This window comes from Lampetra planeri, chromosome 62 (genome assembly GCF_965212315.1).
Source record: "Lampetra planeri chromosome 62, kcLamPlan1.2.h2, whole genome shotgun sequence".
NCBI lineage: Eukaryota > Metazoa > Chordata > Hyperoartia > Petromyzontiformes > Petromyzontidae > Lampetra > Lampetra planeri.
In genome coordinates this window covers 5,289,475-5,301,427 of record NC_136168.1, presented here as the reverse complement: position 1 = coordinate 5,301,427, position 11,953 = coordinate 5,289,475, and positions in this window count along the sequence as shown.

The window sequence follows — 11,953 nt, the reverse complement described above, 5'->3', positions numbered from 1 at the left end:
CTTGGTTCTTTCGGTAAAGTCACCGAAAGAACCAATCATCATCGATGATGATTGCTTGTGTTGCAGTCGAAGCGTCGTGAGAATTTTTATTGTTTTATATTTATATTATTGTATTATTTCCCTTCTACGTGACTTTACCGAAAGAACCAATAATATGAATCTCTGCAGTCACGAAAGCTTTAAATCAAAATTTAAACACAGAGAGTTTTAATGGACAATAACAGTCGGTGATTGTACTTGTATAATCCTTAATAGAGGTTTTTTTGGGTGAGATCGCGTAAATATATAAATGTGTCGTTAAACCCGCCACCACCCGACACAGCCAACTAGTAAGGTTTGTCACGGAAACAGAACGTGGCCAATTCGTCACTAGTGCAGCACACCGGTGTGTTGGAGAGCCAAGCCAGAACATTTACAATCTGAGTCCGACGTTTGGCCTGGAATTGCAACGAGCTCCATCAGTATGGAGAGCGGTGGTCGAGTCGTGGATGACACAAAGGACAACCCGAGCAGCATGATGGTCGCTCTGTCACCGTTGCAATTTGAGGATGTTGCTTGATGATGACTGATGAATACGCAGAAATATTTCCTGACCAAAAACGCAAAGACCCCCCCCCCCCATGTCGCTTTGACAGACTGTTGGGGCAAGCGCAGTTAGCGAGTCGCACCAACGAAGGGCGGTACGGCACACGAGGGGGGGAGATGGGGTGGCCACAAGCACGCCCGGCCGCCTTTGTCTCCCCCACAGGCGACGCTCACACACCGCACCAGATGCCCTGCTCATTTGAGGCCGAGCCGACCTAATCGTCACTGGCGTCGATATAGGCCGTGAGCGGGAATGGAACTCGGGTGGCCGGGTTCTGAGCGCGGCTCGGCCACCGCTGCTACTTAATAAGCCACACACGCACGCGCCCGCATGTCCTCCACCAAACTCTAATGAGGCCACACCACACGCGGATGATTGAAATTGCTTGTTGACTTTATTTACAAATGTCGCTTCGGCACAAATTAAAACATTTGGTTTGTCCAGCCTCCACGATTATTGTCATCGTGGTTGTTGTTGTTGTTATTATTATTACTGTAGAAATCCAGTAACATAAAACGTACAAAAAACATTCAAGCAGCGACGAAGGTATAGCTTTGTGTTAAACTCACAATACAGTCCTGTAACACAATATAATACAACCATGATATGGGGCGTTTGGGTTAGAACGCGTAAATAGACATGTGTCGTTAAACCCGTAACATCTATCCCTCTTTAAGGAACGAAACGGGAATATTTCTCCACAGATCTGGCTGTCGCCTGATGAAGTTGGTTGTAATTACTGGCGAAAAGTCGTACTCGGATTGTAAATGTTGTGGCTTGGCTCTCCAACACACCGGTGTGCTGTACTAGTGAGGATAGGCACGTTCTGTTTACGTGACAACCCTTACTAGTTGGCTGTGTCGGGTGGTGGCGGGTTTAACGACACATTTATATATTTACGCGATCTAACCCAAAACACCTCTATTGTGAAGGATATTGGTCGCGAAAGCCGACGACGTGTTAACACAATATAATACAAACAATGGCAGTTTCCTTTCATGCCAACTTCATATTTTTAGGTCCGCCTACCGTGCCAGTATTCCCTCCAATGCAACAACAACATCATTATCATCATCAGCCATGATCGATCCACTGCTGGACCATCATTGATTGGTGATGAACGCACTTGCATATACATTGGCATACACAAACTCATCGCGCACATTATCGAAAAAATGAAATATCCGAAAAAAACGTGACGTCTCCGCATATAAATACAACGTGTTTTGTTTAATCCCATCAGCAAGCATTGCTTGCGAGCACGCCGATGAGACCCAGAAGGTTGAAACCGGTCCAGAGTTTGCTTTTCCTGTCAAGCAACCACAATATCCCTTGCCAGCCAAAGTTGGTCTCGGAACCGGCAGGACAAACCAAGACTCACCGTGTCCCATTTGCGTGTGAGGATCGGTGACCAACAGATGGCGGTACAGAACAGTGGGTTAGCGAACACGGGTCACGAACCGATGTTCTCCCACGTGCAGCCCCACGCTTACTTCTTCGTACGGCCGAAAATTGACGGAGGCAGGCCCCACGCTGTCACTTTACTCCGAGGTGGTCGATGAGCCAAATAATTGCGTCATGAGCACCGGTGTGGCGTTATCGCTGCCTGCGACGATGGCACCTTCGTATTTGTGAATCGGGCATTACGTTCCGTCGTGTGCGCTACCTGAGCACGTTGGCACTGCAAGACGGGGAGAAAAGTGGAAACAACTAATGACGAAATGTGCAGTGGACCACCTACGGGCTATCTGGCCGCGGACCGTGATAATGACGACGATGATGTTCCATGATTGTGATGCGAGTGACCACAATCTCACACCGTGGCTACTCACAACAGGCCAGGGAACGTTCTCCGACTCTTCACTGATGGGATAATTTATGGCCAAAACATCCCAAATATATTAGGAGCAGCAGCACCCTCCTGGAAACAAGTCTTGGGACTCAGCGAGGCTTTCCTGGGTAAATAAATGTCAATATCTTATGCGTACAAAAGACAAAAACAACAACAACAAATAGGAAGACGTGTATCGTTCACAAAAGCCTCAGGACTGTGCTGCAGGAGGGTGCTCCTTGCTACATCGCTACGTAGGCGAAATTAATTTTTTAAATAAGAAAACAAAAATTACGAAGATGTGGCGAGAAAATCGTAGGACGCTGATCAAACCCGTCATACACACACACATACACACGTGGCGGAAACACACACAGGGTCCACAGCCGTGTTCACGAACCCACTTGGCAGTTCACCGACTTTGGGACTCGAATCTCGACGCGATCCACCAATCCTTGCATCTCTACGCAGGCAGCTCCCGCAACAAATATCGTGACCGTTTGTTGCCCCCTTCCTTCGCACCTACGATTTGCACGGTTGGCTACGTACGGTGCGAAAGAAGTTCAACACGCAGAGCTCCTTTACTTATGAACGAGTTAGGTTCCAGGTCTGTTCGTAACTCGATTTGTTCGTAAGTCTCAACGTTACTGCTGTCGATTCAAAACGTGTTGTACGGCGTGTACACTAAACACGGGGGGGGGGTGGCTTTAAAAGTCGTATAATCTCCTGTAGATGTAGATGCCACTGGTTCTTCACGTTCTGCAGATGTAGATGCCACCACCGCCATCCATTACTCGGCGGTTGGACTTACGACTCTCGGTCCGAACAGGCAACTGGACATGCGGAACAGGTTTGTTCGTATCTCTGAAAGTTATTAAATCGAATGCTCGAAGTAGATGATTCCTTGTATTGTGCATACGTATGACTGTCCGATGTGTGTGTGTAATGGTTGGACCGTGCGCGTTGTTTGGCACGACGTCCGACGTTTTAGCTCCGTGCCCGAGAGCTTGTTCATAAAACATGTTTTTTTGCCGAATTCAAGCTGCCACTAGGCTGTAACACACACACAACAAAACTCCCGAACGCACATACGGAAAATCTACAGCGGTACTCAAGCCAGCCGTGCACGCGAACCCACGGCAGCTGTGGAACCCGCACTGACCAGCAGATGCCGCTCCCGCTCACCGCGCCTGCAATCCCATTCGTGTGTTTGTATTTTAGTTAAATTCTTTTGGGCGATCGCGAAATTTGCCGTTTGGGCGTTCAGCGGTGGCGCACAAAACAACGAAACACAACTGAACGCAATCCGCCGGTCGCCCCGTGGCCTTTAAAATGCAGGTATACAATAGGCGACGTTTCGGACAATGACCCTTCTGCGCAACGCATGCGGGAGAGGTCGGAGGCTTTGTCGGAGCAGTCATATGGCCTGCACGTGTTGTCCAGGGACATTGCTTGAAACGTAAATATGAATGTGTCGTCAAACCCGCCACCACCCGAGACAGCCAATTTTTCAGGATTGTCACGCCAACAAAACGTGGCAATTCGTTGCTGGTGGAGAGTAAACCCACTACAACATTTACGACACACCACCGATATGCCGAACTAAAAACGAATTGACATGCGCTTTGTTTACGTGACAAACTTTACTGATTGGCTGCGTCGGGTGGTGGCGGCTTTAACGACACATTTATATTTACAGCGATCCAACCCAAAAAAAAACCTCTCATGGTCAATGTTGGTCTCGAAAGCCTTCTACAACGACTACCACGACGTGTTACAGTATCTGAAACATCGCCTGTTATAGCCTTTTGGGGTTTCTAATTCAGGGCCACGGTGTTGTCGACGCCCTTGTTGAGCGTTTCCGTTTTGAATCCGACGATTCATGCCCGTAGGGGTTTGTTCATCACACAGGGATTGGGCTCTGAGTCACTGTTTTGAACAAAGGTGATGATGACGACGACGACGACGTGCCACTTGCTCCGTCTCGCTGCACACGGCAATCTGCACACGTGGCAATCTGCACACGTGGCAATCTGCACACGTGGCAATCTGCACACGTGACAATCTGCACACGTGACAATCTGCACACGTGACAATCTGCACACGTGACAATCTGCACACGTGGCAATTTGCACACGCGGCAATCTGCACACGGCAATTTGCACACGTGACAATCTGCACACGTGAGTTTTGAATGTCCCCTACAAGTGCTCCCCGCTTTCCTCCCACGCGCGAACACAAAAAGCCCCGGGTCAGTAACTTGTGCTGGCGCACCGAGAGAAAATCTTGAAACTTGGCCGACGATGTCCAGGGGCAGGAAATATATATTTATATATTTAACAAAACATTTGTAAAACTGTAAACACATTATTTTTTGGCTGGGAGTGCCATTCGCGTGGGAGGCTAAGATAAAGTATTAAGTTAGCTGGGAACACGAGAATGCGTCTTAAGAACATTTTAAAGGCAAAATTGAGTCGCAACCTCTTCTCGTCCGCACGGAGGCGAGTGCCCGTCACCGTGCGGTGCTCCCTGAGGTCGTTTAGGATTCTAAATTCAATAAAAAACATTTTTTTACAAATTTGTTTAAGTCTTGAACCGGAGCGGCCAAAATGTAAAAAAAAGGCGGCATTGCTTGCACCATTTAATGACGACAACACTCGAACACGTCCTGGGGGTGCTCAAGGTTAACTCCAGGGCTCTTTCTCAGCTCCGGCGTTTGACCTTTGCCCCCTGAGTGATGCCGCTCAGCGCGGGCACCCGGCCACACCTTCAAAGGGGTTGCCGCTGGGTGGAATTCCTCACGACGACCCCTTTCATATTAACAAAACAAAGTTGCAACGTATCGCCGTCGTCGTCGTCGTAAAGCAGTGGTTCTTAATTCTAGATTTGAAGCTTTCGTGACTGCAACGATTCATACTCTTAGTTTTTTTTCGGTAAAAAAAACCTAGTGGTTCTTAACCTTTACTGCAGCTTTGCACCCCTGTGATTCTCAGTCATTAAAACAATGTGCAATGTTCATGCGTACAGAGGGTTTGATTAAACAAAGCAGGTTGTGACTCACGTCCCCCGTACTTAATTTGCGTTTCGATGATTTACCTTCCAACAAACAAATCTGACCACATCTCGCACCCCCAGGGGTTACTTGCACCCTAGCTAGGTTAAGAACCACTGTCGTAAAGGAATCACCGCAGAGTCACGCGGCATCGACTGCGAAAAAGACCACGTGGTGAGTGGCGGAGGTTCTGTCACGGACCAACGGGAACGAATTTGCCGCGTGATTTCTGCAAGTGATCGCGACTGGATGTCGCCACTCGGAGCAGCAGCGATCGGATTTTTCGTTCAGCTTTGGCCAACTCAAATGATTTCGAGTCGAAATTAAATATTGCGTGGCAAACGTTGATGCCAATCATCGCCAACCCACGGCTCCAGAGCCACATGCGGTGTGTCTTTAAGGACTGCTGCTTCGTGCACAGTTATTTATTGAGGAACCACCACCACCGCAGTGCATTGTGGGCTCTTGAAATATTGAGTTTTTTTTTTTCCCACGGAATTCGAAAACAACAATGGCTCTTCTCGTTGTTACTGTGGTTGCCAATTCCTGCCCGACTACATCATGACCTTTCGCGAGCGCACGCTCACACAGTGCCGCTCAAGGACACGACTCCACTGAGACTTCCGCAAGGGTTTTGTCACACAGCACTGACTGTAAACACCGACTTGCCGGATTGCTGATGATTAACAGAGAAGTCAAAGCCACGTCCGATACTGCCATGCTCGAGTGAAAACTGCTATGAAGGCCACAACGACCCACAATGCTCAAGGGTCCTCAACGTCATTTAACTCTTGTGGTCTAGAGAGTGTTGGTCTCTCTGCGTCTTAGTTAGATAAACAGCACACCAGCTCGAAGAACGCTCACAGAGGAGATTGCCCGGCGGAGTCAGCTGGCGCGCGAGCTGGACTGTTACAACGCGCGCGGGGTCGTGCGGTGGCGGCAGATGGGTGAGGCGGCTTTCATTCAGCAGTGGATGGACCATGGCTCTTGATGACCACGACGATGATGATTACAGCTTCGATGTGCTTCATTGCAAATGCTGTGCAATTACGGTGTCACTACGTATACGCCAGCAACATCGTGGAAAAGCGCAGTCATTATCAAAGTGATCATTGTAAAAGCCAGGATTATCGTGAGTGATTTCAAGTCGCTTTTTATCAAATGAACGCAGGCAAAAGAGTGGAGACTGGGCACAGGAATGACCATCAGTGAAAAAGCTCCCAATAACGAGGGTGGACAACCGTTAAAGGGTGGAACACAATTTGTCAACCAGATACTGGCCCTGATCCAAACCACACTCGTTCAACAGGCACGACGCCGAACTTATCCCACACGGGCCGCCGACCAGACACTACTGAGAATCCACAGCACAGTTGCTTACCACACCCTGTCCAGAAAATCTTTCCCTAACCTCTCAACCAATTCATACGAGTGAACTAGGCTATCGCGCAAACTTCACGAACCAACGAGACCCGAACCCATACAGCGCCAGTCAATCACACCCTACACCTAACCCAAACCACACTCGCCAAGCAGACCCCGATCTCAACCCGAACCTCTCCCCTGGCACACTGAACCGAGTCTCACTTTCCAAACGCGTTAGTTTAGTTCAGCTTTTCACTTGTGGTGTCGCAGCCGCATTTAAACCCTCACAAGGCCCTCCCCGCCACCGCTCCCCACGCCCGGCGTCACGGCCCGAGCTCTCAGCGCAGGCCGAGTAGGTAGAGCGAATCTTGATGAATCACAACAGCCGACAGACCCGTGAACACACGTGGGCTTGGTACGAGTGCAACATTTCGCTCGGGCAAAGATGCCGATGATGATGATGATGAAGACGACGACGGCGATGACGGCGCAGGCGGCAATGATGATGACGATAAGAAGAAGGCGGCGATGCGAACGATGGAAGATCTTCTTGGTTCTTTCGGTAAAGTCACGTAGAAGGGAAGTAATAAAATAATAAAAATAAAACATAAAATAATGATAAAACATAATCAAATAATTATTTTATTATGTTTTATTTTTATTATTTTATTACTTCCCTTCTACGTGACTTTACCGAAATAACCAAGAAGATGAATCCCTGCAGTCACGAAAGCGTTAAATCGAAATTCAACGATGGAAGACATTTGCGAAAACCGCGGCGACGATGGCGCGGCTCATTGTGCGGGTTCTGCCACCGGCGAGCGGGACGTGCGAGTCGGCAGCACGTGGGGTGCACGTGGAGCCAGGCCCACGCTGAGTCTTTGTTAAAGCAAAAAAAAAATCCACTCTCTCCCTCTTCCGGCGTTCCACATTTGTTCGCATGATCAAAAGAGAACCACCGAACAGATGGTCCAACGCGCTTCCTGTGGGCGGCGGTGTGCGGGGTGCAGGCGAGGGCTGGGGACGGAGAGCAAAGGTCAGGGGGCGAGGACGAGGGTTCGCGCTTACGGGTTTAGAAATATGGCTATCGACGGAGTTTGGGGCGGCTATGGGTCCGGTGACAGTTAAGGCTTTGGGGGGTGGGCGGTGGGGGAGGGGTATGGCTAAGGATAGGATTTTGGGATATGGTCAGGAAATGGGGCTACAGTTGGGAGCTAATATTAGGCAGAGGGACAGGGTGGGGAGAATGTTCCACAATTAGGGCAAAGACTACTGGGGAATGGCGGATATATGAACATGCTTTGTGAAAGGGAATTTTGTTAAGTCAACGGTTAAGGTTAGGGCTGGTCAGAGCTTAAGACTACAGGCAGGGCGAGTATTAAAGACGACGGCTAGAGTTAAGACTTCGAGTTATGCTTTGGGGTTGAGGGAAGGGTTCGGGTTATTCGTTAGTTCCAGAGTCTGTTATCTAACACAGACCTTGAGTCTCAATTGCAGTCATTTCCGCTTCTCTCAAAATCTCCCCCCACCTCATTCTTTGCCTCGTTCCTCCTCCGCACTGTTCTTCGGTTTTTCAAAAACAACGTGCCGATAATTACGGTGTGTGTGTGTGTACAAAAAGCAGCGCGCGTGTAACAGAGACGGCGCGCCCCGTGACGTTCATTAAAGCCCCGCCGCTTTAAGAAATAGCACCCGGCCCCCTCCTGCTCCCCAACACGCAGGGTCCTTCCCTTGCGGGGAGCATCTCCTTCACAGGCAGGCCGAGGCCTTCACACAAGCCCAAGCCAGGATCCATCTCGTCTTGTTCCTGCTCGTCGTCACAAGACGATTTCATCCAGCGTAGGATAGAAAAATGGTTTGCGATGACCGCGATGATAAGGAAGACGCTTGATGATGATGATGATGATGGGATTTTTCATAGTCCATTCCGGTTGGCCTTGAGCAGCGATTGCAGTGGCGATTTTTTGTTTTTGTACAAAATTATGGTCCCATTGTCCCAAGAGTGGCTTCATTTATTCTTTCGAGGTTTCAGGCACAAAGGACATGGACAGCGCAGACAAGACACACGCACGGACAAGCGCGCACACGACACCGGGACCAGACACATCAGGGCATACAAAAGAGAACATCCAATAAATGCAGACAGAATACACAGGCAGCATACACACAGGGAGACACAGACAGCGTAAAATGATGGCACAGCAGATGCCATAAGCATGAGATATACAGCCTACACGGATAGGACACACAGCAAAAAACATTTTTTTTTTAAATCCCCCCGTTATAGCCTTAACAGACTGTTGAGACAAATGCTGTTAGCGAGCAGCTCCTATGAAGGCCGGAACGACAGCACAGCAGTGTGCACAGCACAACTGAAGATTGAAACATGCAGTACAGAGCAAGTGTACAGACACCACACAGCACACAGATGGAAGACAAAGATTCCCCGTATAGCCTTGAACATATCGTTGGAGCAAGTGCTGTTAGCGAGCACCTATTAAAGACGATACCCACAGTACAACTTAGTTCGTAAACAGTGTACACGAGACCATAGACAGAGACAGCACACAGGCACACACACACACGCGCGCGCACACACCGCGCAAACAGTCCAACACAGAACACACTGACGGCACGATAAATACAGAACACACACAGACAGCGATCGGGCGCGCACACACACGCACACACACACGCACACGCACACACACGCACACACACACACACGCACACACACACACGCACACACACACACACACGCACTCGCACGGAAATTCAACAGCATCCTCTTGCCGAGTGCCTTCGATTGAATCCAACAGTCCAACTCCATCGGCGACCATCGCCTCCAAGCACAACTTGCGCCGATCCAACAACAACAATCGCCGGAAGCCGCGGCGAGCACGGACGACGTTCGCGTCGTCCCTCCATCCCGCGCGTCCCGCGTCTCATCCGCGTCCACCCCCGCCGTCCCAGCTCGTCCAGGACACCCCTCCCCCTCCAACCCCCTCCGCCCCCCCCCCCCTCCGCCTTCACCTCCTCGCTACGCCTCGGAGCTGGAGCCCTGCGTGTGCAGCCGCGCCTTCTCTTCGGCGAGCTGCCCGGCGCCGCCGGCCTCCCGGATGCACGGCGTCTTCTTCTCCTTGGCCCTGGCGGCGCCGTCGTACAACTCGAAGTTGTACCTCTCCAACGCCGAGATGGACAGCTCCGGCACGCAGCGGCCGCCGCCGCCGCCGTGGCTGCGGTTAAGCTGCTGCTGCTGGTGGAAGTGGTGGCGTCGCCCGCCCGTGCCGCCGACGACGCCGCCGCCGTAGGTGCAAGCGCAGTAGAGGAGCAGGCCGGTGCAGGCCGCTCCCAGCAGCACGCCCAGCGAGCTGACGGTGATGATGGTGATGAGGATGGGGTCGAGCGAACGCAGGACGCGAGCGTCTTCCTCCTCCTCCACCTCCTCCGCCGCCTTCTCCTCCTCCACCTCCACCTCGTCCCCGTCGTCGGGCTCATCAACGCCACCGTCTTCGGGGATGTCGCCGTTGTCGAGGTTGTCGTCGTCGCTGCTGCTGCTGTTGTTGCTGCTGCTGTTGTTGTTGTCGTCGTCGTCCCAGGAGCTGTGGATTTCGGTGCCCAAAGCGGCCTGGTCGCTGCCGACTGGCCGATTCCACGCTGACGGGAACAAGACGGGGACACAAATAAACAAACGAATTAACAACAACAAAACCGAACAGTAAATAAAACGAGCTCACGAATGAAAACTGGGCATGAGTTTGGGATTGGCGCAATTCAGAATTTCCTTTTGGATTCTCAAAGGCGACTTCGGATTGTTTTTCTTGTGTGCCGATGGTTTAGGAGACGAGAGGTCGACAACAAGGGCGGCGTCGCCACGCAAGCGGGAATCGAACTCGGGTCGCCGGGTCCATAGTGCGGCGCGCTCACCACTACACTCCCGCTCCACGCAGACACACACACACACACGTGCACATCCCCACACACTGACGCGCGCGCGTGTAAACGTCGGCGCTGGGGAGACAAAGGCGGTCGGGCGTGGCTACTGGCCACAACCACCCCCTCGCAGGTTCTGCCGTGCCGGCCTTCGCAGGCGCCACCCGTCAAAAGGCTACGCGGGGGACCTTTGTCTTTGTGCGCAAGTTCGTTTGCGAGCGTGCGCGCGTTCACACCTGACTCTGAAGGCACCACGACCGAGGGCTTGTCCGTGCGGCACTCGCCTATCGGAGGGGACAGGAGGGGAGGGGGCAGCGGTGAGGGAGAGACACGGAGACAGCACGAGAGACACACACAGAGGCGCGCAAATCAATTATATTAGGACCGATAAACACTTGGATTGACATTCCGCCCGCGAGCTGACATCTCGCGAGTGTTTCAGCCGAGGGGGTCCCCCTTAGCGGCAGCGTCCAAACGCCGGACAGGACGGCAGTCGTCTGGGCTGAGAGACGGACAGGGCAGCAGCAGAGGGAGACTGACGGGAGGTTGACCGGTGGACGAAACCGATCGTGAACCCCCCCCCCTCGGGTCACCCGGGAGGCTGAGAGACGTGACGTGCGTGTGTGTGTACGTGTGTGTTTGCACGTGTGTGTGTTTGTGTGTACGTGTGGGTCTGCCCCGTGACCTCCTGCCAGCGGGCGTTCGACACTTCACGTGGCCTCAAGGTGCACATGGCCTGGCACAAGCGTCGTGGTGACGCCACCGCCACTTAGTGGCGAATGGCGGTTGTTGTTGTTGTGTACGTGTGTGTGTACGTGTGTGTGTACGTGTGTGCGTGTACTTGTGTGTGCGTCTACGTATGTGTGTGTACGTGTGTACGTGTGTACGTGTGTGTACGTGCATGTGTGTGTCTATGTGTGTCTGTGTGTGTATGTGTGTGTATGTGTGTGTCTGTGTGTGTATTTGTGTGTCTGTGTGTGTACGTGTGTGTGTACGTGTGTGTGCGTGTACGTGTGTGTGTGTGTGTACGTGCATGTGTGTGTCTATGTGTGTCTGTGTGTGTCTGTGTGTGTCTGTGTGTGTGTGTGTGTGTCTGTGTGGTGGCGCAGTGCTTAGCACGGTGTGCTACGAACCTGGCGACCTGAGTCTGATTCACGCTCACGGCCACCCTGACACCGGTGACGAT